We start from the raw sequence: 27,623 nt of genomic DNA, 5'->3' as shown, positions 1-27,623 counted from the left end.
GGGTCATGATCTCAGGATCCTGGGATCGAGCCCTACTTTGGGCTCCCTGCTCAGTAGGTACTCTGCTTCTCCCTCTGCCCCCTCCCTGCTCATCTCCCAAATAAATAAATAAATAAAATCTTAAAAAAAAAAAAAAAAAGAAGAAATGTAGCTGAAAAGTTTTGGACAAAGAACTAGGACATTTGGGTAGCATTTGAGCTTTCCCACGTATTTCCGATGTGATCCTGGGTGTCGTTAACCTCTCTAGATTTTAGTGGCCCCCATTTGTACCTTTAGGAGATTCTTTCAGATGTTTGTTCTGGGTTTTTCTAGCACTAACTATTTAAAATTTCATGAAGTAGAACTCATAGGCATTGATATTTATTCAGAAGAAAAAAAAGGAAGCATTGCTCGGAACTATCCTTTTCCTAACAGTACCTGTGATACAAAAGAGATATCCATGCACAGACATTAAACTACAGAACATGGTTAATTTTTTTTTTTTAAAGCTGGTTTTGTTAAAAAATAAATAGCTGAATTTCACCCAATAGCTGATAACTAATTTTCTGTCAAAAATATTTCATACAGGGCGCCTGGGTGGCTCAGTGGGTTAAGCCGCTGTCTTCGGCTCAGGTCATGATCTCAGGGTCCTGGGATCGAGTCCCGCATCGGGCTCTCTGCTCAGCAGGGAGCCTGCTTCCTCCTCTCTCTCTCTCTGCCTGCATCTCTGCCTACTTGTAATCTCTCTGTCAAATAAATAAATAAAAAATCTTAAAAAAAAATATTTCATACAATATTTAGGGGTGCCTGGGTGGCTCAGTGGGTTAAAGCCTCTGCCTTCAGCTCAGGTCATGATCCTGGGGTCCTGGGATCAAGTCCCACATCGGGCTCTCTGCTTGGCGGGGAGCCTGCTTCCTCCTCTCTCTCTGACTGCCTCTCTGCCTACTTGTGATCTCTGCCTGTCAAATAAATAAATAAATAATCTTAAAAAAATTTTTCATACAATATTTAAACCTAACTTAAATAAGTTAACCTGTGTAGATACAGTCCAGGTATAGCAGATGAGTCTTCACTGAGTACCCTGTTGGGACCACCTTGAGTCAACAGAGGTGGTTTCCACCATCTCCCAACATTCATGAGAGACCCTAAGAAAGCCCTTTGATGATGAGATATTTAACTAATGGCTCACCATCCAACTGCTGAACACTCCCTCAAGGCCAAATGAAAGAAAAGAAACAAAATGAAGTTTGATCTAAAAACAACAAAGCTTTACCAATCCCCCACAAGGATCTCTAAACTCCGATGGGATTTAGCAAAAGATCATTTGGATGGAGTTCCTGTAAAGATGACTGGAATAAGAGCTTGGCTTTTCAGAGATTGCCTGGGGCAGTAAAGGTCAGAAGGTCAGCAGTAGTGGTGATTCGGGGAGGGGGTAGAGGAGGTTTGCAAGTGAATTTAGCTCGGGATTATGAAAACAGTTGGTGTAGCTCTCTGAACTCAGAATGGTGCTGTCTTCATTCCTTCACTGTCATTTACACACCAAGCCCTGCGGTTCTCCTTTGGCCGTTGAAGTCTTTGTGGAGGCAGAAAGTCTTCTGCTTAGCAATTGGTATGGAAACTAAGAGGTTGTAAAGCTAATTAATGCAGATAGCTCTAGGAGGTAATTAAAAATGCAGGAAAGCAGAAAGAAGTGCTTGGATGTAGAACTCCTCATTTGGGAACTGTCCAAGAAAAAAGAAAAAGTGAGGTTTTTGTTGTTGTATTTGCTGTTGTTTTCATCCTCTTCCCTTAGGCAAGTTTATAGTAGATTGAAGCAGCTGGGCTTGGGAGGTGTTGGGGGGTGGGAATAAAGCAGAGATATCGTATTGGTGCTTAGCCAATAATAGTAATGCAATTTTCTTGGCCCTCCAGTCCACGGTCGCTACCATAGTTCAGAGTTTTGGACTTCCAAATTCTATTCCTATCTCCTTCTAAACCATCCTTCTAAAGCAACACACTTTTTAAATCCCTCCAGTCTCGTGAATCTTTCTGGGATCTCCACCATTCAGAGATTCTAGGCCAAACATTCTCAATCATGCAAGAACTTTTCAAAATCCCAACACTACTCGCCTTTCCTTTTCTCCTGCTGATTTCCCTACATATCAGGGTTCCCGATGTGTCCTGCTCAAGTGGTGGTTGCTCATAGGTTCATGCCCTTCCCTTCCTGGAATGCCCTCTCTCTGCTGTTGCCTTGGAGAACCTCCATGAATTCTTAAAAACTTGCTGGGGCGCCTGAGTGGCTCAGTGGGTTAAGCCTCTGCCTTCAGCTCAGGTCATGATCTCAGGGTCCTGGGACCCTGATATCCTGGGATTGAGTCCCACATCGGGCTCTCTGCTTGGCGGGGAGCCTGCTTCCTTCTCTCTCTCTGCCTGCCTCTCTGCATACTTGTGATCGCTATCTGTCAAATAAATAAATAAAGTCTTAAAAAAAAAAAACCAAAAAAAACCTTGCTCCAGTTGTCATCCTCTTTGGAAGTTTTTGTATCTCCCCAAGCTTGAGTCGTTTATACCTTCTTGTATTGTCTTAGCATTGTGTACACACAGGCCTCTATTTCTGTTTTCATTTTTCCTTCCCTAATCAAATTGTGACCATTTAATATTTATCCTCACAGCCCTGCCCCTACCAGTGCCAGTCATATGACTGATAGACAATCCATGTTTGTGGAATAACTGAATTTCTTGGTACTTAACTTTTGGTCTTTATGAAGAGGGAGTGTTGTTTGAATTGGCTACATCTGAGAGAAGTAAATACTGAGGGAAAGAAACACTTAAATTATTTTTTCCTTTGAAATTCAGCTCTATTTTGCATAAAGGAATGTTATTCTGATTTGCACACCAGAACTCAGTCACTATTTTACAGAAACATGGCCCTGTGGTAGGCATAATTGTCTAAGAAGTGGAAGGTAACCTCAGGATGCCTGGGTGGCTCAATCAGTTGAGCCGCTGCCTTCAGCTCAGGTTGTGATCCCGGGGTCTTGGGGTCGAGTCCCGCATCGGGCTCCTTGCTTGGCAGGGAGCCTGCTTCTCTCTCTCTCTGCCTCTGCCTGCTTGTGCGCTCTCTCTGACAAATAAATAAATAAACTCTTAAAAAAAAAAATGGAAGGTAACCTTAATAATACACTAAGAGAACACAGAAGTCTGGAATGGGACCAGCAGGAGCTAAACGCATCAGACAATGGTTAAGATAATGCTAGAGACAATGAGATGACGGTCAAGGATGTTTGTCCTCACATGAAAGAAGTGTTTCTCCACAGACCCTTCAACTGTTACCCAAGTGGTGACTGTGCATTTGTCCCAGTCCCCTCATTTTCCAGCATCACCCTTATTTCAAAATCCAAACAAGATAGTGCTGTGGAAAAAATCCCACCTAGAAATTTTTGTGGAGTTCACTTGTCTTTGTCCATGCTGCAGTATGCTTCCTAAACAGGCCCCTGGTTTCTGCTGTTACTTTCTTTTCCTCTTTTATTGAAGTTTTGTGAGAACTGAAGGGATGACAGCCTAGCACCAGATAGGCAACAACCTAAAACTGAACATTAGATAGCATCCTCCTAAAATTCCCTCCTAGTGGTTGGTTACATGTGGAGGCCTGGCCTTCCTTCTTGTAGCTCATATTTTCTGTTTTTCTCTTCACATCATCCTGCCTGGGTGCCTGCTGGGATGAAAAGTCCTTCTCACTTAATTGTGTAGAGCAAGTCACTTCTGATTTTCCATATTCCTTCAGACTATGGCCCGAGGTCGTGTAGGGCTGGCGTTCACAATGAGGTTCAACAAAATTAGTATATTTTTCCTAAATAAACAGCTTTACCTCTGATCAGAGCTGTCTGGTCTTATTCTAAATAGCAGTTTTCATTTTCTGGATAACCATAGAAACAGTTGCTTTCTAGGCTCAGAATTTTCTAGAGCCAAGAACATGGAAGCCTAGAAAGTCTGATTTGGAAGCAATATAACCAATAGGATATATCTGTGAGTTTTCTGTTTTTGTTTTTGTTTTTAATTTTAAAAGTTTTGTCCACATGTTTTCAACTGTTTACCCATGTGATTTGAAGTCTAGATGCATGCAGGCCATAGGCTAAGCTATTGTCATAGCATGAATGCCGGCCATGACCCTCAAATGAGTCAGGTGCTCCCCGCAGGCTTTGTCAGTCCTCGTCTTCCTTACTCAGTAATGCTTGAAGTCCTTCCTGGTTAGTGATTTACTGTTAGTGGAACTGAACTTGAACGTCTCAAAGTACTTTCATTAAATATATTCAGCTTTGATTACAACTACAGACTTATCCAACAAACCTTGTGAAATTTACAATCAGTAGTGATCAGACATAATAGCAATGGGATCATGAGCGAGTCTATTAAAAAATCATCAGGAGCAATAAAAACAATAACAACGGCAGCTATAATTAACAGAGTAGTCTTAGGTGCCAGACCCTCTTCTAACACTTTACGCGCATGGCCGCCTCAGAACCACTCTCCTATGACGCAGATGCGGTTAGCATCCCATTGTATGGATGAGGAAATAAAGGCACAGAATGTTTAACAACGTGTTTGAGGAAGGGAGGCCTTAGCATAAATCTACTGGACTAGTTGGCCTGTGGGTCTCATTTTGGATTTTCTCCATTCCAAGCCAGATAAGAGACGAAGATCCACAGAAGTGAAAACTGATGCAAAGATGTGGACTCACATCCACTGACGCCTGTGTTGGTGCTCTATGTGTTATAGCATCTGCCCCCCTTTTACCAAAGGGCTTTCGAGTTCCCATTTTTACAGAAAGAGATGGGTGTTCTGTGGCTATCTGGAGGTAGTCAACAAACACTAGCCAAGGTGCTCCAGGGGCTGTTTGGTATATCTGTTACTAGGAACATCTTGCCATTATTTTCAGAAAATAATGAATTATTATGTACGAATTTGTGTCTTGATTCAGGAATACAGTTGGGCATTACAATAAAAAGTTCCATGGCTATGAACTTCTACTAACCTTACAAGTGCAGTACGTTATTCTAGTTATACAATGAAGCTTAAACTTTATAGAATGGAAACTGGCACAGGATGTAAGATATTGTTTCTAAATGTGTGATCATCTTTTAATTATTTAGGGGCTCCGTGCTACCAGGCCACTTCCTTGTCTGATCAAATGACAGGTTAATTCAGAATAAAAGTGCGGGGAAGAAAGCAAGAAGAGTTCCCCATTAAATTTTCAATTCAATTGAAAAAACAGTCAATTTTGCAGCAGCAAAATTTTTTTGTTGCTCATAATAGATATCAGTTTGAATTAGTCTAAACGAGGAGGGAGAATTTAGTGGCATAGTTGGGTGCCCTGGGAGCCAATGGCAGGAACACAACTGTGATTCAGAAGGGATAAGAAGGCCAGGAGGAGCCCAGAGAATAGGCTTTCTTTATATTTTGTTTCCACTTGTCTCTGCAAATGCTTTTCATTTGGTGTCTCTGCAAAGCAGGAACAGATGCCAAGATGTCTGCTACTTGTCTGCTTGTGGAATAAAGGCTATGCCCTGGTTTCCAAGTTTATATAGTCTTCCTGTAAGTGAACCCACGCTGAGATTTCACTCAGTCACAGAGGCCCCAAGGAGCAGTTCTGATTGGCTATTTGGCTTTGGTGCTCAGCCACTGCCAATCAACTGAATCCTAAGTGGTGGTGTTATGTAACAAAATATGGTTTCCAGAGCCCCTTCCCTGCAACTCATGACTCATGGGCTCAGAGTGGAGCTGTTCTCAGAGAAGAAGGAAGGACTCCTGAGCAGAGCAGATACTGCAAGGATCTCTTCTAGTACCATGCAAACTAGGTCTCTCTATCCAACACAGCTCTTAGAAATTTGAGGACATTGTCAAACTTAGGGACAGTGTTGGGGTGCCTGGGTGGCTCAGTGGGTTAAAGCCTCTGCCTTCAGCTCAGGTCATGATCTCAGAGTCCTGGGATTGAGCCCCGCATCGGGCTCTCTGCTCAGTGAGGAGCCTGCTTCCTCCTCTCTCTCTCTGCCTACTTGTGATCTCTGTCTGTCAAATAAATAAATAAAATCTTAAAAAACAAACAAACAAACCTAGGGACAGTGTCTCTTCTGAACAGCAAGATATATTTTTAGTCTAGATTGTAGAGTATGCAATTAGGCCAACAAATTTAAAAGTCAACCTTAATCAACCAAATGTTAATTTGAGTTTTCTGTAAACCAAAAAATATAATGGATCCCAAAGCTAAGCGGAAGTGTTTTGGATTATTCTCGACACCACACCCATAATTTGTGAGCGTCATTGAGATGCATTCCAGCTTTTGGTCTTGTGATGATGTTTATGATCTCGCTCAAGTTAGACTACCACATTGCCTACTGTAACTGATGGTCAGATCCTTGGAGACTGTAGGGTTTTTGAATGCCTGCATATAATTATATAAATCGATCTGGGGGAATGCATGAGTAGAGAGGGAGGAAATTCTTGTCATGTTCCTAATGTCTCCTTTGTATTCTCTAAGACCTAAAAGCAACCTCAGGGATCATCCAGTAAGATCCCCTCATTTACAGAGGAAAAGTGAAGCACAGAGAGGGGACTTGACTTGTCCGCCGTCAGATGACACATGAGTTGCAGATCCAGGATTGAAATCTTAGATTTCAGTCTTCTTTTTATTATGTCTGACTGTTAATAATAGGCTTTGCAAAACACATGGCAGCACTGCTAGCTAGTTAAATTTTCACTGTTTTTAAATGACCTTCCTGGTTTTTAAGTGACCTTTTCTAACCTCTGGACTTGACTTATTTAGTCTAATTTTTTTCAACTCTCGAGCATAAATGCTTTGGATAATTCTCTGGCCAATTCAACTAACCTGTTGAATTATAACCTGTTGAATTATAACTGAATTATAACCTGTTGAATAATAACTCAGCAGCACAGATGCTTAAATAACAGAAAAAAATTTCTCTCTCTATGAGAGACTATGGACTCTGAAAAACAATCTGAGGGTTTTGAAGGGACGGGGGGTGGGAGGTTGGGGTACCAGGTGGTGGGTATTATAGAGTGCACGGATTGCATGGAGCACGGGGTGTGGTGCAAAAATAATGAATACTGTTATGCTGGAAATAAAAAAAAAAAACAAAAAACAAAAAAAAACATAAAAAAAAAATTTCTCTCTCTATTGTTTTGGTAGACAACTAGCCTCAAGTTTTCTTTTTTTTTTTTTTTTAAGGTTTTATTTATTTATTTGACAGACAGAGATCACAAGAAGGCAGAGAAGCAGGCAGAGAGAAAGAGGGAAGCAGGCTCGCTGCTGAGCAGAGAGCCCAATGCGGGGCTCGATCCCAGGACCCTGGAATCATGACCTGAGCCAAAGGCAGAGGCTTTAACCCACTGAGCCACCCAGGCGCCCCCCCCCTTTTTTTTTTTAAAGATTTTATTTATTTATTTGACAGACAGAGATCACAAGAAGGCAGAGAAGCAGGCAGAGAGAGAGAGAGGAGGATGCAGGCTCCCTGCTGAGCAGAGAGCCCGAGCCTCAAGTTTTCTTAACTGCAGAAGGAAAAACAGCAAAGGTATGCTTTGTAATTTGGAGTAAATTTGCTTCTCGCTGCAAAATGTTAAGAAATCTGTAAGGACAAATTTCTGTAACTATAATTTTGTGTGTTGGAGCCATGAGACTATATGACCCACAATGCCTTTTATCTTCTTTCCCTCCACTCCATGAAAGGCAGGCTCCAAGGAGAACTGGTCTTCAGATTTGAAATTAAATACTGATTCCTAGATTTATATGTGCACAGTATTCTTTATCCTTTCATTGTTCACAATGGACAAAGAGGAAATATGACTAAAGAGATTTTACAGATCCAAAGATGGCCATGCTAAATTCCAATATGCATTCTCAATTCCAAATAATTTGGGAAATGAAGCATGATGATAAACAGGAAATTGAAGGGAAAAAAATTGAGTGCAATGTGCCAACCTTCCTTGGCCAAATAGTGCAGGGTTAGAGTTTTGAATTCCTGGATTGCAATTTGTCCAAGTTTTAGATATATGTTGCATTAATTTTTTTTTATTTGACAGATTATTTGTTTCTTAAGTGGTCCTTTATTTTAAATTTCGAGATAAAGTTTTAAAAAATGGACTTGCTGAGAAGATGAAGTTCCCTGATGATTATAAGTAAAAAAAAAAATCTGGTTAAAGTTATTATGAAAGTGGGGCGCCTGGGTGGCTCAGTGGGTTAAAGCCTCTGCCTTCGCCTCAGGTCATGATCCCAGGGTTCTGGGATCGAGCCCCGCATGGGGCTCTCTGCTCAGCAGGGACCCTGCTTCCTCCTCTCTCTGCCTACCTCTCAGCCTACTTGTAATCTCTGCCTGTCAAATAAATAAATAAAATCTTTTAATAAAAAAAAAAGTTATTATGAAAGAAAAGCAGAGTTATATTATAAAAAATTAAATAGAACTTCAAGGGTCCTGTTCCCTGATATTGAATCATGATCCCCAGGAGCAGAAACTTTAAACTCTCAGCTGACTCTTATGAATTTTATGTCCTTATTTCTAATATGCTGAAAAATACTGTTTTTTCAGTTTTAGGCATGATTTTACTGACTTTCTGTACACAGCATTCTCAGCTCCCATTCTCCTGATCTACAGCTGTGACAATTTTTTTATGGTCATGATATTATTAATACCAACTTTTAGCTTATCCAGAAAAATTGTAATATTGGGAAGGTAGAAGTAGAAGTAGTATGTGTATGTATGTATACATGAAGGGTGTTGGTATATATAGATCTAAGTCCTTTTCATTCATCACTGGTGGATGAAATGATATACAAAAGTGAAAAAAAAAGATTGTCTAAAAAAAGGAAAGGAGAAAGGCTGCTGGGCAGACTCTGCTCTTTGATGAATATATTTGTTTTTAATTAAAATGTGTATTTAAAAAATATAATCAAATACATACACAGTGAAATGTTTCTCTTTTGAATAAGCTTTTGTTTTTTCCCAGCATTAATCATTGCCTTAATTTTTGGTTTGCCTGTTTTTCCACATGTCTAACGCTAATTCATTCTAATACTCTCTGCTGGAGTTGTGTATCATGCCTCAATACAAACATTTTTAGATAGTCTGTTAGTTCTATTCTTTTCCCTGAAGTCACCCTGGTGGGAATTTTCTAGCTTCTTGTGCCAATTTTAATAGGTTTCTGGTCTCGATGACCAGCTGACATCCTGAGACTTCCTTTTACCTTCATTCTGAGACATCTTCCCCTTCCTGTGTGGGAGCCTCTGTTTCCTAGATCCTCTTCCTTGGGCTACTTTCTCATTTTGTAAGGTTTATTTTTCAGATACTTGTTAAGAAATGGTGCATGACAGCTAGTTTTCTTGAGACAGTATTTCATATCCAAAAACATTTTTATTCTACTCTCTTGCACTCTTGGTTGTGTGTATGTGTGTGTAGGGGGGTATAGATTCTATGTGGAGACTCATTCATTTGAATTTTGAAGACATTGTTTCTTTGTCTTCTAGCTTTAAGTGCTTCTGTAACAAAGTCTGATGTTAATATGATTCACAATCTTATATTTGTAATCTGTTTTGAGTTCAGTGGAATGAATTGCTTATGCCTTCTTGCCTCTCCTTTTTTATAATGTATACTTTATTAAATTCATTAACTCGGTCACCACTTATCAATCTCTAAGTTCTAAAATTTTGCTAACATCTTTTTTATGCTGTTATCATCTTGCACATTCTCTTTACTTTTGTGTATTTGTACCATTTTGATTTATATCAATTCAATTCCTTTGTTTCCTTCCTTTTTGGAACATTTTTGGAGAGAAGAGAAATAAATCTGCATTTTCCTGCCCCATATGTATTATTTGGGGAAATCGGGATTTAACCCTCACACACTGATCACTTGACTCAACTCTTGGCCTTTGATTTCAGTAATTTATTTTGTCAGGCTAATCTGACACTCACAATGTAATATCAAGCAGTTATTGAGAGAAATACTGTCTCTGTCTGATTAACTTGCTTTTTGGATTAACATTGTTTCTACTTCTTATTCTTTCTCCTTTGCAGATCTCCATCATAAAGATGCATAAAGATAAAGGAGACATTTTGTCCACTTTTATTGGGACATTTAAATCATTTACAGTTAATGTGATTATTGTTATGGTTTACTTTGAATATCTGTCTTGCTCTTTGTTTGGTATTTGTACCATCTAATTTTTTTATTCCTTTTCCCCCATCTCCTGTCTTTCTTTGGATTAAGTTAGTATTTTAAATATTCCATTTCATTAGTTGGCTTATTAGCCATGCCTTTCTTTTGTTTGTGGCTTTAGAGTTTGTAGTATACATTTAACTTATTGTGGAGTACCTTCAAGTAATATTATAATGTAAGAGCCTTACAACTGGGGCACCTAGTAGCTTAGTCGTTAAGTGTCTGCCTTTGGCTCAGGTCATCATTCCAGGGTCCTGGGATCAGGTCCCATATTGGGCTCCCTGCTCAGCAGGAAGTCTGCTTCTCCCTCACCTAGTCCTCCTCTGCTTGTGTTCCCTCTCTTGCTGTGTTTCTTTCTGTCAAATAAATAAATAAAATCTTAAAAAAAAAGTATAATTCCGTTTCTCCTCTCCTGGCTTTTGTGCTACTTTGGCCATATATTTTACTCATAACTAAATTTGCTTAAAACAGTCTTCTGGTGATTAATTATGTCTTTTGTAAGTCTGAAAAAAATTTTGCATTTGTTTCTGAAAGGTACTTTCTCTGGGTTTAAAATTCTAAAGTGGCAGTTTTTTTTTTTTTTTTCTTTCAGTATTTTAAGGATGTTGTCCTACTGTATTCTGGCTTACATTGCTCCTGAAGAAAAGTCTGCTATTTTTCTTATTTATAGTCACTTGTGTGTAATGCGTCAATTTTTTTCTCTGGTTGCTTTTATGATTTTCTCTTATTACTAGTTTTAAGCATTTTGATTAAGCATTTTGATATACCTTGGTTTATTTTTCTTTGTATTTCTTGTGCATTGGGTTCATTAAGCTTCTTGAATCTGAGGGTTTATAGTGATCATTACTTTTGGAAAAAAATTTGGCCAATTTTTTTTTTCAATATTTTTTCTACTTAACCCTCTTTCCATCAAAGACTCTGATTTATGTTATTAGGCTTCTTCCTTTTTTTTTTTTTTTTTTAAGGATTTTATTTATTTATTTATTTATTTGAGGGAGAATGTGGAGGAGAGGGACAAACAGACTCTACGCTGGGAGCAGAGCCTGGTGTAGGGCTTGATCCCATAGCCCTGAGATGATGACCTGAGCTGAAATCGAGAATCAGAGGCTTAACTGACTGAGCCACCCAGGTGCCCCTGGTATTAGGCTTCTTGAAATTGTCAACTCACTAATGCTCTATTTATATTTTGTCTGTTTTTTTCTTTGTGATTTATTTTGTATAATTTCCATTGTTATATCCTCAGGTTCAGTAGTATTTTCTTTTGCAGTGTGCAGTCTTTTATTAATATCATAACAGCATATTTTAAATCTCAGACATTATAGTTTCCATCTACAGAAGATCAGTGGGTCTTTCAGAAATATCTTCCGTATCTCCAGTGTTAGTCTTACTTCCACCATCTTGAACATATGGAATATAATAATAATAATAACTGTTTTAATGTTGTTGTTGACTGATTTATCACCTTTGTCTTTTTTGGTTCTTTTTTTTTTATTGATTTTTCTCATCGGCATAGGTTATATTTTCCTGCATCTTTGCATGCCTGGAAATTTTTTATTGGCTACCAGGCATGGTATCATTGTTGGGCACTGGATATTTTTATATTGTGACAAATAATCTTTAGTTTTGTTCTACAGTGAGTTAAGTTACTTATAAGTAGTTTGATCTAATTTTTTTCCGTTACTGAGGTAGTTTCTTTATGAATGCTAATTTATGAATTACAAGGTTTTCCACCCTGGCTTGTGAAAATGCATGTGAACCCAGCAGTTGTTATCTTCTTTGCCTTGTTCTTGCCACAGCTTCATGTGTTTTTATTTTAACATGCATTTGCTGGTCAGTACTCAGTTGAATATTTGGGTGGGATCCTTTGAATATTTCTGGAACTCAATCTATCTGTGTGGATATTGTCTCTCAAGGGATTTATCTTGCAAACTGTAGGCATCTTTATCTCCTTGAACACCCTGCTCTTTCTCCTCTATTTAGGAAGATGCATTTGCTTAACTTTGGTTCCACCTCCCTGCACTGCTGCCTGGGAGATCTCCTTGTGGTTTTTTTGGGGGGTGGGGGGGGAAGATTTTATTTATTTATTTGAGAAAGAATGCGTGTGTGAGAGAGAGCACAAGTGGGATGAGGGGCAAGGGAGCAGACTCCCCACTGAGCAGAGAGCCCAATGTGGGGCTTGTTCCAGGGACTCTGGGATCATGACCTGAGCTGAAGGCAGACGCTTAACTGACTAAGCCACCCAGGTGCCCTGTGGAAGATATCTTTGGATAGTAAACGTGGATAGTTGTGCTTCTCATATTTGGTTGCTATCTTTCAGGGATCTCTGTCCTGCATTGCCTCACAGCCAGTGCTTGAAAACCATTGCTATATACATACATTCTTTTTTTTTTTTTTTTTAAGTGAAAGTGTAGATCCAGTCTCTTGGCTATGAACCACTCAGTTCTACTTTGAAAAGTTTACACAGGCCACTCTAGGTGGCAGCATTAGGCACCATGCTATCATTATAAAAGCTGCTGTGAAAGGTCCTTATTTCTAGTCTATAAAGCAGTCCTATTCCTGCCTCAACAGATGTTTGCTGAATACTGAATTCCTGATACTTGTGATCAGAAATGAAGAAGACAGATGAGGCTCTCTTTAAGAGGAGAAAACATTAATTAAATAATAATAATAATAATAACAACAACAACAACAACACAGTAGCTCCCTACTACTATCTGCTTACCCAACGTTCTTTTTCTTTTTTTTTTTTTTAAAGATTTTATTTATTTATTTGTCAGAGAGAGAGCGAGCGAGAGCGAGCACAGGCAGACAGAGTGGCAGGCAGAGTCAGAGGGAGAAGCAGGCTCTCCGCGGAGCAAGAAGCCTGATGTGGGACTCGATCCCATGACGCCGGGATGATGACCTGAGCTGAAGGCAGCTGCCCAACCAACTGAGCCACCCAGGTGTCCCCCAACTTTATTTTTCTATATAATCCCCTTTGGCACCTGATATACCATATGTCCGTTGATTTAATTTTTGATATTATTCCAGTAAGATTGTAAGCTCCATGAGAGCAGAAGCTTTTTTAAAAAAATTTTTTAACTGCTATACTCCATTGTCTAGAAAAATATCTGGTGTAGGGACGCCTGGGTGGCTCAGTTGGTTAAGCAGCTGCCTTCGGCTCAGGTCATGATCCCAGCGTCTTGGGATCGAGTCCCACATCGGGCTCCTTGCTCGGCGGGGAGCCTGCTTCTCCCTCTGCCTCTGCCTGCCATTCTGTCTGCCTGTGCTTGCTCTCTCTCCCTCTCTCTGACAAATAAATAAAATCTATAAAAAAAAAAAAAAGTTAGGGCGCCTGGGTGGCTCAGTGGGTTAAGCCTCTGCCTTCGGCTCAGGTCATGATCTCAGAGTCCTGGGATCGAGTCCCGCATCGGGCTCTCTGCTCAGCGGGGAGCCTGCTTCCTCCTCTCTCTCTCTCTGCCTGTCTCTCTGCCTACTTGTGATCTCTCTCTGTCAAATAAATAAATAAAATCTTTAAAAAAAAAAAAAAAAAAAAAAAAAGTTAAAAAAAAATATCTGGTGTAGAGTGAGCACTAAAAAATATGCTTGTCAGATGAGAGTGCTGAATGAAAGTGCTAGAAAGAGGAAGGCAAGGGTGTAATGAAGTTCTGTGATCTGGTATACTTCTCAGAACGTGGTACTTCAACCACCTGCCTTAGTCATATTGGCTGATTGTTTAACATTCACATTTTTTATTCCACACCCCAAGCCCTGCTCCTCCCTGACCCCAGATCCATTGATCCTGAATTTCTGAGGGTGAGGCCTGGCAATTAGAAATTATAACCTTTCCAAATAATCTGTACACACCTTGAATTTGAGTTACAAGAAAGGGTGAAGAGAAGTAGTTGTGTAGATGCAATTCTGAATGGTGTGGTGTGTGTGTGTGTGTGCGCGTGCGCATGCATGCATGCGTGCAGCCTCCAGGTGGAAAGGAGCTATTTCAGGAAGTTTTTTTTTGTTTTTTTTTTTTTTTTTAAGCAAGAAAGTGACAGGATTAGATCTATGTTTTTAAAAAGATCACTCTGGCTGTAGTGAGGTCATTTTGTTTAGATCAAAAGTTGTCCTGCCTAGAAGCTGAGAGTTCCTGTATAGAGAGAAGAAATCATGAGCTTTGTAATCAAACAGACAAACATGACCTCTTATTAGCTGTGTGAGAGAAAAAGGCTATAATTTCTTTTATTTGTTTCTTTTTAAGATTGTATTTATTTCAGAGAGAGAGAGCAAGAGAGAGAGCGCGAGCAGGGGGTTCGGCAGAGGGAGAGGGAGAAGCAGGCTCCCCGCTGAGCAGGGTGTCTGACGTGGGGCTCAGTCCCAGGTCCCCAGGATCATGCTCTGAGCTGAAGGCAGGTCCTTAACCCAGTAAGCCACCCAGGTGCCCTTATAATTTATTTAGACTTACTTTCTTCCCATGTAAAATGGGATAATAATACTATTTTTTTAAAAATTGGGTTTTCTGAAGGAGGGACTTTTAATATAGCTAGTATCTACAGACCTGGGGAAAAAATGTTAGTTTCTAATGACCCTCACCCTCAGGGTGCTTTTTGTGTTTTGGAAGAAAATCAGGGAAACACATCAGACACTGGCATACCCAGGGCCAACGCTGACAAGTTTGATACTAGTCACAGGTTTGAGGCCCTGAACTGTGCTGGGTAAGACTGTGGGTAAGCAAGGACTCTTAGAGTCACCTTCAGGAAAAGGAGAAGAAAGTTGTGAGGCCAGTTTTTGCTGAAAAAGATATGAAAAATTTATACACAGTGTGTCATCAGGGACCTAGGACTGGTGGCCAACTATTCAACAAAACCTTTCAAAAACCAGCATAGGGGCGTCTGGGTGGCTCAATGGATCAAAGCCTCTGCCTTCGGCTCAGGGCATGATCCCAGGGTCCTGGGATTGAGCCCCATGTTGGGCTCTCTGCTCAGCAGGGAGCCTACTTCTTCCTGCTTCTCTGCCTACTTGTGATCTCTATCAAATAAGTAAATAAAATCTTAAAAAAAAAAAAAAAGCATAAATCACTTTAGTTCCAGTAATAGATTTTTTCCAAATATTTCATTAGATTTCTCTCTTGTCTGGTGATACATTGCTCTTGATTGCATAGGAGTAAAAATACCAACAACATTTTGTACCTTATTTTCCTTTCATCAGTCCTTCCCTATTTCCTTCCCTTTGTCCTTCCCTCCTTCTTTCTTCCTAACTTAGATCTTAAACAGTTAGCCTCTACGAGTTAGAACTGTTCTACATTTTCTTGTTACTACAGCTGAGTGATGAATTGAATAGAGATTTATGTTCATAAACCTGCACCATGTGCCTCCCTCCCACACATACCCTCACTGTATCCAATCATCTCTCATTAAGTTTCACAGTGTCTGAGTATAACCTCATTCCCTTTTTGAGACTGTCCTTAATGGTCTTGTTAACCTGATTTCAGCTTGTTAGAATTAATGGGGAGATACGTACATACACACACACTCACATAATCTTGAGTGGTTATTATGTGCCTGGCAATATTGATAGGGTGATTAAAATGAAATCAGAATCCCTGCACTTGTGGGGGAGATAAACAAAAACGTGTACACAAGTACATGTGTGATAAGAAGTTGTGTTGAGTTCCATAAACAAAATAGTGTACAAAAACAAAGAATAATAAGAGGGAGAAGGAAAGAGGCTTATTTTAGCATGGTTCTGGGGGCATCTCTGAAAATGTGAGTTTTCAGGATGAAACAAGTCACTCATGCAAAGAGCAGAGGGAACAGCTTGAGTGACGGTCCAGAGACAGAAAAGAGGAGTGTGTGTGTGTGTGTGTGTGTGTGTGTGTGTGTGTGTTAGGAACTTCAAGGAGACCAAGCATGAAGAGAAGGAGTGGCTGAAGATGGAATTTTAGAAGTAAATGGGAATGAAATGTTAGATCATGTTGCACTCTTGGGGTCTGGGTCAGAAGTATGAGTTCTATTGAGAGGTATTGTGAAACGACAAGAGATTATTTGATTTTTATTTTAGAAAGATTCACTCTGGCTTATGTGTAGAATATGAATTATAGGATCAAGGGAGAATGCAGGAAGCCCAGTATGGAGACTATTGTAGTGGTCCAGAGGAGATATGGCAGTGGTTTAAACCAGGTTGGTAGCAATAGCAAAAAATAAATAAATAAATAAATAAATAAATAAAATATAATGGGTGTGTATCATGTTCATTTTGGAACCAGGAGTAAAAGAATGGATTTGGGGTTGAGAGAGAGTAATTAAGTGTGGCTTATAATTTCTAACCAGTTACTGAGAAGAGGGAAGGTGGGAGAGGAATGGTTTTGTGGTTATATTAAGAGTTCAGTTTTGAAACTCTTAAGTTTGAGATGTCTGGGAGAAATCCAAGAGGACAAATCAAACAGGTGATTAAATGTATAAATACAGAGTTGGAGGACAACTCAAGGCTATGATTATAAATGACAGCTCCATGGTATGTATACAGATGGGGTGTCAGTTGAGGTACCAACTAAGATCTTAAAAACGAACCCTTAAGTACTATGGATTAAATAAGATACAAGTTTGTTTGTCATTCATGTAGTTGTCCAGAGGTAGGTGGGAGGTCTAGATTAGGTAGAGAGTTCTGCTCCACGAAATTATTCAGGACTTCAGTTTTCCTTTATCTTACTGATCTGTCATCCCTTTAAATATTATTCTCCTGTGCGTGGTTGAAATTGGCTCACTAGCACCAGGACTACATTCCATCATTCAGAAAAAGGGGAAGAGACAGCATCTTATTTTTAAGGCAGTGACCCAAAATGTTCACATATTACTTAGTTGCAAGACAGGGTATAGCATACGTTTAGAAACTGACCAAGTGCCACATGGTGAGGTGTCAGTAACTAGAAAGGGAGAATGGTATGTAAGATAATATGTATCTTCTGCTGTAGACACAGTATATAAAGCCGAGGACTGGATGTGTAGGGCTTCTCAATGTAGGTACTATTGACATGTTGGAGCAGCTAATTCTTTGTTGTGGGAGGCTGTGCATTTTAGGATTTTCCATTCACCACCAATGTTTAACAGCATCTCCATCTTCTACCCTCCAGAGGCCAGTAATATCCTCCCACTCTTGAAATTCAAAAGTATCCTCAGTAATTGATTAATATCCCCTGGGAGAAAAATCATTCCCTGTTGAGAGCCACTAAGTTAAATAGGAAGAGAAGACAGAGAAAGAAGCTAAAAGGGAAGCATCTGGGGTTTAAGGAGTGCCAAAGTTTAAGACTTGGTAGAAAAAAGTAAAGGAGAGAAGAAAAATGAGCAGAGGAGACAAGGCAAGGAGGAGTCAGTGGATTATAATGAAAACTAGAACTTCTGAGTGTCATAAAAGCTGATATAAAAGGTAGGAACAGTTGACTGTTAAACACTTTGGTGAGATCAACTGTGATAAGGAAGAAATGTGGATCTGGCAAGAAGGAAATTACTTTTGACTTAGACAAAAGCAATTTCTGTGTAGTGGTGGAGAAGAAACCCAGATTGCAGTGAATAAAGAGTAAGTGAAAATGAATAAGTGGACAAGGTTTTGTAGGCAACCCTTAAACAAAAGAAAAAGTACGGAAAAATGGAGACACTAGAATTTGTATGAATCAAAGGAAACAATCCAGTATAAAAGGGAGTATCTAATGATCCAGGAGAAGGAGGAAAAGACCAAATAATGAAAGTCTTGGAGGTGATGAGACCCAGTGCACTTGTTGAGAAATTGCCTTTTGAGATGAGAAAGGATACTGAGTGGTAACTGGCAGAAGATGAAGGATACAGTTAGGTTTGCCCATTTGCTGATGTGACTATGAGGGGGTTCGCACAGGTCAAGAACTTTGTGTGAAGTTGGAGATGGGCTCCTGGGCTGAGAGCAGTAGGGTCACAGAGCTGCTGTAGCATTGTATGGATGTGCAGGGGATAGCACAGAGCTAAGCTTTGAGGAAGGCATGAAGATGTAGGGATATTGGACAGTGTTGCAGCTGAGATCTGAGGTCACGTGTCTAGCTCCTACAACCAGAAAGGCTGGTTGTAGGAGCACAGTAGCAATGGAGGGAGTTCTTCAGTATTCTAAAGTGAAGCAGCCAACAGTGCATACAGAGAACATACCCGAAAGTTTCTCTCCTGGTCTGAATGAAAGTGACTCTTGTCTTTACTCCCATTACTGGAAAGGGGCCTGGCAAGAGGAGAAAGGGCTGGAGTCTTTCACAGTCACGGTGAACTAAGGTGAGACTTGTGAATAGCAGCTAGGACAGGTTGGCTTCTCTAGAATGAGAGGCTAAGGTGGAATTTGGGCTGTAAGATGCTCACTACAGGTTGCAATAGTTAATTTTATGTGTCAGCTCAACCAGGTTAAATGTTGCCCACAACTAGTAAAACAGTATTTGTGGCTGTGAAGGTGTTTCCAGAAGAGATTAGCATTTGAATTGGAAGACTGAGTAAGGAAGGTGGCCCCATCAATGTGGGTAGGCGTCATCCAATACTCTCAGGGCCTGACTAGAGCAAAAAGTTAGAGGATGGGTGACTTTGCTCTCTGCTCGAGCTGGACATCCATTTTCTCCTGTCCTTGGATGTTGGCCCTCCTGGTCTTGGGCTTTCAGGTTTGGACTGGAACGATACCACTGGCTTTTTGGGGCCTCTAACTTGCAGATGACAGATTTTGGGATTTCTCAACCTCCATAACCACATGAGCCTATCTTTAATAACAAATGCCTTTCTAAATAAATCTTATTGGTTTTAGTTTCTCTGAAGAATCCTGTGTAATATAGGGAGTCAATACTTGTGAAAGGAAGAGGGAAAGCAAACAAGATTGGTCAGAGGAAAGAGTAGAAGCGGGAAGCAGGCCTGACAGAGTTTTGGCTAACTCCCTGGGAACTAGAACAAGTATTGGGTCAAAATGCACTGGGTCAAAATGGCTGGGCATTTATAAAGGTATCGATCTTACCACTAGCTGTGAGCTGCCCTGGGGAGGGCATGACCTTCAGGGAAGGCTAAGGCAGAGGGCTCTCTGATGCTGAGGTGCTGACCGCTGGAGGCTGTGTGCTGCCCTCATGACCCACAGCTGGGCAGCAAGTGCTTCCTTGCAGGGAGATCTGGGCCGTGTATCTCCACGCTCACCACAGCCAGCATCAGACCTGTGGCGTGGAGGCCTTCTGTATCTCCTTCTGTGTCTCCTTCCTCATCTCTGCAACGCTCACTGCCTACTCACAGGCACTTACTTGAGATAACAAATGCAGTAGAGTAATAGGGCTATGTTGAACTATTGTTTCTGCTTCTTTTACCAGATCTTTCCCTTTACAATTCAATCAGGAAACAGGATTTTTTTTTAAAATCAAAATTTAAATATATATTTTATTATATGATTTATAATATAAAGATTCTGCTTTGAGGAAAATCTGTTGATTAAGTCTTCTACATCAAATGCTCTTGGTGTGAATTTCAGAAAGATCTTTCTTTCTTTCTCTCTTTCTTGCAGTCAAACATACATAAAATTAAAGTTACCATTTTAGGGGTGCCTGAGTGACTCTGTTGTTAAGCGTCTGCCTTCCGCTGAGGTGGGATTGAGCCCCTATTCAGCGGGAATCCTGCTTCTCCCTCTCCCACTCCCCCTGCTTGTGTTGCCTTTCTCTTTGTGTCTGTCTCTGCCAAATAAATAAATAAAGTCTTTAAAAAGATAAAGTTACCATTTTAGCCATTTTAAGCGTACAGTTCAGTGACATGAAGTACATTCACAATATTGTGCAACAGTCACCATCATCCATCTCCAGAACTTCTTCATCTTCCCCAACTGAAACTCCATATCCATTAAATAATACCTCTCTTTCTTCCCTCTCTCTAGCCCCTGGCAACCACCACTCTACTTTTTCAAGAGAGAGCATATATATATTTATATATTATATATATATATATATATATATATATATATATATATATAAGTACTGTTGCTTCTGAAGAAATGAAAAGAGAAAGAAGAGTGTTTTCTCAAGGCTTAGAGCACTATCACCCTTCCATCTGGATATTCAGGGCTCAGTGATCCTGGGCTTTAGAAGGTGCCCCACTGCTTCGTCCAGTAGTTCAGGATGAGGAGTCTGTGGGGACAGGATCATCTGGAGTCTGCCCAGTCCCCCACACCAAATAATGGCTTGATCACCAGTCCCTCCCAGTCCCCTGAGATCTTGTAAGGGAATCCCACTACTCAGTGAGAGCACAGTCTGAAATTACTAGAACAACAAAACTGTTTCATGTTTCTACCTTGTGACTCGAGACCCCCCACTTAGACAGGCATTCTGGTTAATTACACATGTTGTATGCTGATCAGTTATCTGTCATATACGTTGCGCCTGCTTTAAGTAGGGAATTTGAGCTCTTCACCTTGTCTTGCAGGGCTTTGAGGTGTTGCCTCCTTTCTCCAAGGCCTTTGTCCCTTTCTGATTCTTCTGGGAGTTCTTTGGCTTTGTCTACTGTCCTTTCTACGCTGGCATTGAGTTCCTACTCGGTTTCTGGGACCTAGGAATTTTTCTTATTATTTATACATTTGGTCATACAGTTAAATTTTTTCTTTTTGTTATATTTTCTCCAGTGTTTCCATGTGTTTGATGTGGGAGGGCAGCCTTTCCACATTAGCTCAGTTGATCATATTACTAGAAGTCACTCTTATCTAGTCATTGGCATTTTACAGATGAGGAAATTGAAGCTCATGAAGGATAATCATATCCAGCATTTCCAGTCAGTCACTGATACTGCCAGAAGTAGAATCTGCTTCTCTTAGACTCCAGAGCCCATCCTCTTCACTACGCATTTGGGTGGGAGAGGTGGGTAAATGGCCCATGCCAAGGCTAAGAGGCAGAAATGAGCAAGTTTTGCATAGGAGCCAGCATCAGGTGAGGGAAGGAAAAACAAGTGGTAGACTAAGAAAGGGTGACTCATAGTAGGGACCCAGAAGGAAGATATTGTGAATGGCCAAGATCAGGCTTCAGTTTTTATATGTGCTGTGACAGATAAAAGAATATCTCTAAGGGTTCTTGACTATAAGAGCTGCCACAGTGGTTAAGATTAATGGTCCATACTGCTCATCATGAAGAAGACACAGAATCACTAGAGTGTTGGAGCCATTGCAAAGGAGAGCATGTGGGAAGTTAGAATTAACCTTGAGTGGAGGTTGTAGGATAGACCTTTTCACAGGTAGACCTTTTCACATCTAGGGGAGCTATGCATCTTTTTAGGTGTATTACTGAAGATAACTACATTTGATTGCAGTTGTGACTAAATGAATAACTCCAGCAGAAGGAACATTCACCAGTGGCTTAAGGCTATAGCAAGGATTCTTAAACCTGCCTGTGCAGCACTATGCCCATCGTGCAGAGGAGAACACGATTTGAAGAGGTTAAAAATTTTGCTTTGAAGACCACAGTTAAAATGTGGACTGAGCCCCAGGCACCTGACTCCAGCTGTTAACCACTGTGTGCTAAACTTCATGATAGCCAAGAAATATTTCTTGAGTACATTTTGCAAGTTTATATGCTAAACACTGTAGGGGAGAGAAATCTTAATTAGATATAATTCTGATTCATAGTCGAAGATGTCATCGTTTACTAGGAAGATACTAATTCCCTACAATGCATGGTAGAGAGTTGACTCGGGGATGGATAATTCACTTTTAAGAAGACTCCCTGAAGGGTGTAGTAGGTGAAGTGGACCTTGGAAAAAGGGAAAGATATGTCCATACTGAGCCAAGAGGATAAGAATGGAAAGAGAAAAGCAAGCGTTCCAGGTGGCAAGCAGTACAGTAGCAAAAACACAGAGGTGACAGAGAGAGACAAGGCATTTTTTAGAAAAGTTAAGTAGCTGGGGTGCCTGGGTAGCTCAGTGGTTAGCCTCTGCCTTCTGCTCAGGTCGTGATCTCAGGGTCCTGGGATCACGGCACGCATTGGGCTCTCTGCTCAGTGGGGAGCCTGCTTTCCCACCTCTCTCTGCCTGCTGCTCTGCCTACTTGTGATCTCTCTCTGTCAAATGAATAAATAAAATCTTAAAAAAAAAAAAAGAAAAGTTAAGTAGCCTATTAGTTTGGGCAGTGAGGATACCTGGGGAAGTAGAGGGAGAAATGATGGTTAAAAAAAAAAAAAAATACAGTGAGGGACGCCTGGGTGGCTCAGTTGGTTAAGTGGCTGCCTTCGGCTCAGGTCATGATCCCAGCATCCCGGGATCGAGTCCCACGTCGGGCTCCTTGCTCGGCAGGGAGCCTGCTTCTCCCTCTGCCACTCTGTCTGCCTGTGCTCACTCTCTCTCTCTCTCCCTGACAAATAAATAAATAAAACCTAAAAAAATAAATACAACGAAGATTTAAACAGCATGAGTAATAATTATAGCTAATATTTCCTAGGTACTTAATATATGCCAAGCACTGTCCTTGTGACTTTAAATTCATTACCTCACTGAAAACTTCCAATTAACCTGTGAGATTCGTATTTTCCTTACCACACCATGTCCTCATTTTATAGATAGATAAATTGACAACTAGAGAAGCAATTTGTCTAAGGTCACATGAAGAGTAGTGATGAAGTTGAGACTCAAACCCAGATTTATCTAATATTAAAACCATGTTGGGACGCCTGGGTGGCTCAGTTGGTTAAGCAGCTGCCTTCGGCTCAGGTCATGATCCCAGCGTCCTGGGATCGAGTCCCACATCGGGCTCCTTGCTCAGCAGGGAGCCTGCTTCTCCCTCTGCCTCTGCCTGCCATTCTGTCTGCCTGTGCTCGCTCTCTCCCGCCTCTCTCTCTGATAAAAAAAAAAAAAAAATCTAAAATTTTCAAAAAAAAAAAACCAAAAAAAAAAAACCATGTTATTAGTCATGGAACTTAATATGGTCACCAAGCAAACACCACTACTGATGCCAAATGGATTCTGCTTCAGAGCCACAGTTTTGAACAACTGGTGACATTTTCTTTTTCCTCTGATTTTTACTGATGTGATGTATATTGTCATTTCCCTGAAAACTTTCAAAGGATGGTGGAGGAAGGGTTGGCCCTCGTTTCATCCTATTGGAGAAAGAAGAAATAGAAATGGAATCAAATTATCCTCTGTTGAAAAGTTCTTTTTCCCAACTTAATGATAGAAAGGTTAGGTCACATTCTGCTGTAAGAGAATGGACTCGTTCAACCTTAGACCTACCCTGGGAGAGGGATCAAGGGGATCATTCCCTGAGGCTCTGGATAATATGTCATTTGAAGCATCTTACAAAAGGGGATACAGTGCTGGCTTTTATGTAGCATTACTGATTTAGGGTAACCTGCAACCTGGTTTGCCAAGAGTGATCTTTGTGCTTGTTCACCTGATATAATTATTAATAGCTCCATCTTTCACTCTCAAGTTGTACGAGTTTGGATAATAAACTATATGGCCACTCTACTGAAGGTCAAGCTAGCCAAAGAGGTTGAAACAGTTTCCAGCACCATCACTTTGGGTGAGATTTCTTCCTTTCATGAAATTGCAGCTGAGTCTAGACCATTAGACTTCACCAGTTCTATTCCTTCATAGCCTGGCACACTAAAAAATGTCTTAGGGATGTGAACCCTATCCATTAAACCATATGACTGCTAGTGTTCTTGGCTGCCTCAGAGACAATGATGTCAGGTGCTCTTCTTGGCACTTGAGGGGCTGGACTCAGGGTGAGAGAAGAGGAGAGTCTGTACTCATCCATGAAGTCAGAAGTTTTGGGAATGGGAGGATATGGTCTAAGAACTTCCACCCCAGGGGATCCAACTGAAATCAGTCATGGCTGAGTCATGTGAAAGGAAACACAGATTGAACCCTGGCATTGAAAGGCTCCTTCATGAGTCATTTATGAAGCTCCCTAAGCTTTTCCTAGGAAAGAATGTACCTGTACCGGAAGAGTTATTTGTAGTCATTGAAGTTGCCTTACTGAAAATTAAAAATTGTATAAAATAGAGACTATGGACTCTGAAAAACAGTCTGAGGGGTTTGAAGTGGTGGGGGGGGGTGGGAGGTTGGGGTACCAGGTGGTGGGTATTATGGAGGGCACGGATTGCATGGAGCACTGGGTGTGGTGAAAAAATAATGAATACGGTTATGCTGAAAATAATTAATTAAAAAAATACGACTTATCTTGGGTAACCTCTTAACCTCTTGCCATGCTTTGATCGTTGATGATTTGGAGGATATTATTTTCTTGTGCAATTTATCCAGAAGATTTTGTTGAGTACCTATAAGAGGCTGGGCCACTGGGTTCAGGGCTGAGATCATGAGAAATAGAAACCGAAGTAAGACAATATTATTCCTGCTCATAAAAAATCATTCTCACCATCCAGTCCAATGTAGCATTTAAGAAAATCTTTATAAACATCCCCAATACAACTGGATATCATTTGTGGAAATATTCATATGTAATAAAACCATAGAACATGCATGGGAATAATCTACAACTCGTGGATATCAGTTAACCTTAGGGAGAGTGGGAGGGAAGGAAAGGGATAGGCCTGGCTTTAGTTGTGTTAGAAGAATTTTATTTCAGGGAGAAAAAGAGAGGGAAGGAGAAAGAGAAAGAGCGAGCCCGAGCAAGTGAGCAGGCTGAAACAAAAATGGCAACATCTCAACATCTAAATCTTAAAATATTATCCGTGATATTATTTTCTGGACTTTCTTAAATGTTTGAAGTATTTTGTAGTAAAACACTTTTATAACTGCTTCTGAGGAAGGTGGGTCTAAGAAAACAGATGTCCCCTTGGAATGACAAAGACTGATCCAACAAAGTGGAAGGAGGGAGAGGGGTCGGTGAAAGAGCATGAGGCTGGCCCTTCATGCGGTCATGAGGTCTGTGAAAAATCTTCCAGGTATGGTTGGACTAGTTCACTGAAAGAGGTATCTATATGGAATTTGAAGTTGTATGGGGCTCTAATATAAACCTCTCCATCTGCTCACACACATGTGCCTGAGGAACACTTCCATTTTTTTAAGCTGAGGAGGGTGCATATTTTTTTTTAAGACTTTATTTATTTTTAAGATTTTATTTATGTATTTGAGAGAGAGTGAGAGAGGCAGAGGGAGAAGCAGGCTTCCCGCTGAGCAGGGAACCTGAGGTGGGGCTTGATCCCAGGACCCCAGGGTCATGACCTGAGCTGAAGGCTCAGCTTAACTGACTGAGCCACCCAGGGGCCCCCAGGTGCCAGGTTCTTATCTGAGTGACTCTGGTGTAGAAAGAAAAGTACATCAGGCACAGAATTGACAACCCCCATGAACTCCAGTGGGAGCAGGAGTTGAGAGGGTTGAATGAAAGTCTCCACCTCTTGAGAGGTTCTCAGAAAATTTGAGGAGGATTTTGGAATTTCCGAGGGCAAGGCATAAGAGAGAGGAGACTTAAGGCAGTCTTCTCTAAAAATAAGCAGGGAGACCTCAGAGGACTCTGGGTAAAATGATTTCTGACACAGATGAGGTGGGAATTAGTATAACCTTCAACCACAGGTTTTATAAGTGAGATTCTAGGAGAAAATAAGTTGGGGGTGGGGAGGAAATGTGATGGAGATAGAAAGAAAGAAGCAAAAATATGAGTGCCTGTGATTGGAAATCCTAGAGAGGCCAATGGGGATCCCTGAGATCTCTCTGAGGGGCCCCTGAAGGAGACAGGGACACCTAGCTGATGCTTGTTAAACTTGGATCCTCTTGGAACTTGCAGAACAGTGAGGATGTTCAGTGCATTCCACACACATCCACGAGTTCTGGGGGCGATTGCCACACAGGGTGGCACAACATCCAGCTTTATCCTGTCTTTCGAACTGTGGGCCACCAGGCATCTCAAAAGGAGTCCTGCTTGCAGAAAACACTGGCTACTTCTGACAAGTTACTGACTTAGAACCACCAAGTGCATGGGGTCCATGGTCCCTTTAACCACACAGGCAGGAAGGTAGTAACTTGGAAAAGGCAAAGGCTGGGGTCTCCTATTTTGCCATCTGCTACGGTCACCAACCAAACTTTAATCCTTTTATTTTCTAGGTCTCGCATGAACTACGGCCATGTAGCAACTTTTTTCCTAGACAGGAAGGAGTTGGTGTGGAGGAGATGGGGTTAGGGCTGAGGCAGGGACTGGGAGAGGGGGAGGCAGGGGCCCCGAAGAGTGCAAAGGAGGAGAAGCAAAACAGGTTTCTTGGAAATGAAACTGCTTCCAATAAAGAACAGCCTGATGTGATAAGAGTGTAGTAATCAAAACCAGACAGCTCACATTTCCCTGGAAGCAGAAAGCCAAACAGCAACTGGATTTTGACTGTTTCCAGATCACTGTATATGTCCAAGTCCTTCCCTAGCCTTCTTCAAAGGCTCCCCACTGGCCCTGTGGCAAAGAGTGCAAAAGCCTTTAACAGTGAGCCCTTCTTCCTCCACCTTCACCAAACATTGCTCCTACTAGTGCTATCGTTCCGATGTGGGAAGTCTCCTTGCTTGGCCCACCCTTCCAAACCTTCCTTACCATTTCTCTGTGCTTTCACAGCAACTTCCCTAAATCACGCAGCTCAGAGAGAACTGCCCATGTGCTTGCTGTTCATCCTCTTGCTGTGGGGAGGGCTTGTCTGATTCTAAGAGGCAGAAGGTAAGAGGAATCTCCAGTTTCACACAGCTCACTGCAAGAGGGCTTCATCTGATAGCCTTGCTCAGAGAAGTCAGTGGTGGGGATTTGACATTGGATCAAACAGCTTATTCCTCCCCCTCCCTCCTCACCCTTTGTTTTAGCTGATCCCCAGAGCTTTCCAAAGCTTGTACCAAAACACAGTCTGACTTGTTGCATCATCAAAAGACTGCAGTTTCTGAAACCTGGCAGGAGCACTCTGTTTTTTTGGCAGCTGGAAAAAGGAAGGAGCAGATCTTTAAGAAGAAAATGGGACCTTGATTCCAAGCTTTGAGATCAATGGACCTGGCTGAGTTAACCCAGAGTTTTCCTTTATGCCTGAGAGCAGCAACAGGGGCAACCCTACAGTGCAGATAGCTGTGCAAAGATGATCATTTGACACCTCAACTAAAACCTAGTTGGGGAAATGAAGAAAATAAGTCAGTTATGCAACTGTCCAGCATGTTAGCTGGAGACTGAATCTGGGCACTGGTCCCTCCGTGGGCTTCCCTCTCTTGATCCAAATGGGCTCTGTGTTTCCCAGTCTTAGAAGCAGCTTAGTGGAACATGATCTCTCCTTTACTTTTAATTGTCCTGGAGCCCAGCACAACAATATTGAGTTCAGATTGTGTCCAGGGGCCCTATGAAGAACTGAGTCCTAAGCATGGCTCTTTGCAAGAATTGAAGAGGAAGGACACATTTTGTGATTTATGAATAGTTTAGCTTAAACTTACACAGTGTACAGAGGACTGCCAATTAATAGTGAAAGCATGGTACAAAGTAGTCAGTCTGCCACTTAGAGAAATTTTA

At 41.1% G+C, this 27,623-nt stretch overlaps 1 long non-coding RNA gene across 1 annotated transcript in view; it reads left to right on the top strand.

The window, feature by feature from the left end:
- Window positions 1–7,445: 7,445 nt before the first annotated feature.
- The window catches only part of LOC116577274, a 76,858-nt gene continuing 56,680 nt past the window's right edge, over window positions 7,446–27,623 (top strand). Inside the window, exon 1 of the long non-coding RNA XR_004280472.1 lies at window positions 7,446–7,541. This is a non-coding gene — a long non-coding RNA (uncharacterized LOC116577274). The remainder of the gene's footprint in view (window positions 7,542–27,623) is intronic.

Source organism: Mustela erminea, chromosome 18 (assembly GCF_009829155.1).
Source record: "Mustela erminea isolate mMusErm1 chromosome 18, mMusErm1.Pri, whole genome shotgun sequence".
In the NCBI taxonomy this organism is placed as follows: Eukaryota; Metazoa; Chordata; class Mammalia; order Carnivora; family Mustelidae; genus Mustela; species Mustela erminea.
The sequence above is the reverse complement of the archived record's forward strand: the minus strand, read 5'-3'. Positions and strand labels throughout refer to the sequence as shown.